This window comes from Talpa europaea, assembly GCF_964194135.1.
Source record: "Talpa europaea genome assembly, chromosome: 1".
Taxonomy (NCBI): domain Eukaryota; kingdom Metazoa; phylum Chordata; class Mammalia; order Eulipotyphla; family Talpidae; genus Talpa; species Talpa europaea.
Window position 1 is genome coordinate 120,461,352 of NC_140073.1, and position 4,482 is coordinate 120,465,833.

General features: G+C 36.6%; 1 pseudogene across 1 annotated transcript; it reads right to left on the bottom strand.

Moving 5' to 3' along the window:
* Positions 1-1,004: 1,004 nt before the first annotated feature.
* Positions 1,005-1,497, bottom strand: LOC311176189 (ubiquitin-conjugating enzyme E2 N-like; annotated as a pseudogene). Its single transcript has one exon. The product of its transcript is annotated as a ubiquitin-conjugating enzyme E2 N-like (transcript).
* Positions 1,498-4,482: the final 2,985 nt, after the last annotated feature.

The following is a 4,482-nucleotide window of genomic DNA, read 5'->3' on the forward strand; positions in this document are numbered from 1 at the left end:
TCTATTGACAGATTTTTTGAAGATAGACTAGTATCATTTTCATTGATGTTGCCTTTTAAAATATGACCTTGCTTTTGATAATATCATCTAGAATGTACATTTAAGTCTGTGACATTATTTCCACTTTAAGCTGTCACTCACCACAAGTCCTTTCATAGTATAACTTCAATTTTGATCCTCTGTTACCTAGATTCTTTCCTTATCCCTCATCTAAAGCTGTGAGATGGTCACAGAAATAGCTCTACTAGTTCCAGAAAGTCTTTCTGTTTTGGTTCAGAAGACAGAGCTTTCTTATCATGTTTGTTTTTTTTTTTTTTTTTAGAATAACAAAAAATATTTTACTAAAACATAAGATTTACAGAAGTTTCCAGACAAGCCATACAAAATGGTCACAAGCTTTTTCTTGAAGGGAGGATTCTACACTTGACAGCAAAGTCACAATGTTATTAGTGAGGGCTGTGATGTTTAATGTTCCCATTTTGGTTCAAACAATCAAGCTTGTCCATCTACAGCATCTAAATAAAGTTAGACTTGGCTAGAGAGGATATTCTAAAGAACTGGTTAGCTGCTTTAAACCAATGCAATTAGATCACCTTAAAAAGGGGGAAAGGAACCCATAAAATCAAAATAAAACTACCCCCCTCAAAAAAATAATAAAATAAAGAAAACACCCACACCCCTGCAGCTAATCCTGACAACTACCTTCCTCACAGTGCTTTATACTTAAACCATGATGGGGGAAATGAATAAAAGCAGAAAGGGGCCACTGCTTTTAAACGTTTCACAACAATCCAGATGATACTTCTAACCTCTGCTCATGCTTTACAACAGTGAATCAGGACAAGACATAGATTTGCTAATGTGCATTTAATCACCAAAGGACTGAAGATGTCTGGGCTTTTATTCTGTAATATTTCTAAGACTGTGTCCATTAAACTCAAACAAAAAAGGAAGAAGTCTTGGCAGAACAGGAGAAGTGATGCACACTTGATGATCAGATCGGTTTAAATATTATTCATGGCATATAGCCTAGTCCATGCTCCAGCTCTTTCTATGGCTTGGGCTTCGTTGGCCTTCCACTGCTCTGCTACATCATTTGCTAATGGATCATCTGGATTGGGAGCACTTAACAAAGCCTGGATTGATAGCAGAACTGTGCGGATCTGCAGTGCTGGAGACCACTTATCTTTGAAAATATCTAAACATATTCTTCCCAACTTGTCTACATTAGGATGATAAATTTTGGTCATGAAACGTACTTTAGGGGCTGCCATTGGGTATTCTTCTGGAAGGAATAGTTCAAGTTTAAAAGTCCCTCCCTCAAAGGGGGAATCCTGGGGCCAGCAATGACCATATGAAAATAACGGGCATTGCTTTCATCTGGTTCTGCTTTAATGCCGGGGACTGGTTCTGCCAGCGAACGCTGGGTTTCCTCGATGATCCTGCGGGGCAGCCCGGCCATCTTGTCAGATCCCGAGTCTTACCATGTTTTTTAAGCTATTCTCATCAATTTTAAAGAATATAGATTTTGTTGTCTTTCTTGAAGAAAACTTATGTACCACTTTTCCTGGACTCATGTAAAGTTTTACTTTTCTGTCTTTATTAGTTTTCGATGCAGAGACTAAGATGGAATAGCCACTCTTTATTTTTTTAAGTTTATTTTATATAATTCTTACATCATTTTTCATTTTTGCATAATGTATGCATTTTCATTTTGGTTCTATTCCCCATACAATTGCACCCCCCCTTATTTTGAACCTTAATCCTTCTTCTCCTGGTGCTCCCCCGCCCCCCATAATGTGTCTCTGGTTTATAGTTGCTTGTTGATTTTGATTTTTACTTTGTATTAATTAGTCTTTTTTCCTGGTCCCTTATTTAGGTTTTCTAAATTCCTGCTATGAGTGACACCATCTGGTATTTTTCTTTCTCTTTCTGACTCATTTCGCTGAGCATGATCCCTTCCAGCTCCATCCATGTTGCTGAAAACTGCATGTGTTTATCTTTTTTGATTGCTGAGTAATATTCCATGGTGTATATGTACCACATCTTCTGTTTTTGGGCATTTGGGTTGTTTCCATAGCTTAGCTGAAATAGCCACTCTTTATTATCCACCATCCTATATTGGAATTTTAATATTTCCAGTCATTGATATCACAGAATCCAATCCCCAACCTTACAGGCTGCTATCTGACTAGACAATACTAACTATTCAATAATGAATAAAACTGCTCCATCTTTAAATTATGTAATAATAGTATAACCCAATATTGCAAAGATTTTTTTAATTCAGTTACATCCCAGAACTGTTTTTCAGTTAATATTTTTAATTATTAAACTTAAGGAAATAAAAATGTCTATACTTTTTGTTTGAAAGAGAAAATATATGAATCTCTCAGACACACAGAAGTATGCCTAAATGATGAATTAGGTATTTTATAACTGTAACATATTTCCATTGTTATTCACAATAAGTTGTTTTGCTGCCAAATATAAGTAAGCATTTCTTCAAGTGTCAACTTTAAATACAGAATTAAAAAATGAGCTAAGGGCATTAAAGAGAACAAATTCATTTGTATTCCTACATAATTTTCAAGAACCGGAGTCCTTTAGAATTTGAAAATCTTATATTTTCACCTAGTTCTTCCTCTAGTGCAGTTCTTTTGTTAGTCCCATGTAAGCTCTTTTAGAATACTTATCACACTTTCATTTTTATGTGAACCTTAAGGTTATGAACTTCAAACCTATAAGAAACAATACATGTTGCAAAACACCATGCAGAACATTTTGTTTTTCTTATAATGTATGTCCTACACATATTGTTGGATAAATGGTTTTTAAAGGAAATGATAACTAGCTGCACACAGGGATCAATCTTAATGATTCAAGGCATTTGTTTCATTCTCTAAATAATTAGTATAAAAATTAAATTTTCAAATTAGCCTTAAAGAAATATGACTTGTATTTAACAAATCTCCAGAAATGTTTGCAAACTGAAATATTTTTCTGAGCCAAAAGTTGACTCTCTTCAAACTCCATCCTTCACTTCTTTCTAGCATTGAATATGTCCATTTTCTCCTGCCTCTAGATTCAAGCTGAAACATCAGTTCTTCCTGGGTCTAGAATTTGCCTTCATTCAGACTGGAACTATATTATTGACTTGTGAAATATGAAAGGTGGCCATAAGGTGAACCACACTTCAAAAGAGTTGCCTGAGTATTCCAGTTCACAGACAAAAATCTGAGAAACATATATGGGAACGGATACTAAGGATGTAAGATAAAGTTGGAAAGTACTTTGCATCAGGCTGAATTTATTGATAAGGTTTCACTAAGCAGATATTCTGCATTTAATGTTGTATTTCAGGAGGTTGAAAAGGTCTCTAACACTATGGTTCGTCAACTGGCTAAAATATGAAGAAAAAGATTGCCCGCAGGGGGCATGTTAGAAATATCAGGCTCAGGCCTCCCTGGTGGTGCAGGCAGTTGAGTGCCACACTGTGAAGCTGTTCACAGCCTCTGCAGCCTGGGTTAGATCCTGGCTGGCAGGGGAGAAACCCATATGGTGCAGCAGACCTCTCCTCTCTCACCCGCTGCTCCCCTCAGCAGTGAATTTCGTCAGTCTGCCTGTTCTGTTCCCCACTCTATCTCTGGTGAATCCTCTCACCCTCCCACACATCTGGCCTGTACCCCAATTCCTGAATAAATAAATCTTAAAAAAAAAAGAAAGTAAGAAATATCAGACTTGCTGAGCCTCCCTAGTGGTGCAGGAGTTAATCACACAGCGCTATCAAGCTATCCACAGACACTGCAGCACAAGTTTGATACCCAGTCAGGGAGCTAACCCACATGGCACAGCAGACTTCTATCTCACCCACTGCTCCCCTCAGCAGTGTATTTCAGTACATCTGCTTGTTCTGCTCCCCACTCTGCCTCTGATGAAACCTCTCACCCCCCACACCTCTGTCCTACACCCCAGTTCATGTATGCATAAATAAATAAACCTTTAAAAAAAAGAAATAATCAGTCTTGCTTTGGTATAATGCAGAAGTGATTCAAAGGCTTAGGGAGATTGTAATGTTAAAATGGATTCATCACTTAAGAGGTATTCACTCAAAGGCATCCCTGAGTGCAAATATTGTGGAGTATTTTGCCTATTCTCCTCTGTTTATTCTGATTTCATAAAATTCTAAATCCAAGTCTTTAATATATTTAGAGTACTTTTGCATATAGTGTGGCCAGTTTTGTTCCAATTTTACCAACACTATTTGTAGAAGAGACTTATCTTTCTCCTTTGTATATACTTGACTCAGTTACCATAAGTTAACTATCTATAAAAGTGTAGTTTTATTTCTGAACTCTCAATTCTATTCCATTGATGTGTGTCTATTTTTATTCTAATACCATACTGCTTTGATTATGATAGTTTTGTATTACAGTTTGAAGCCTCAGCACATGATACCTCCATGCTTCATTTATGTCAAAT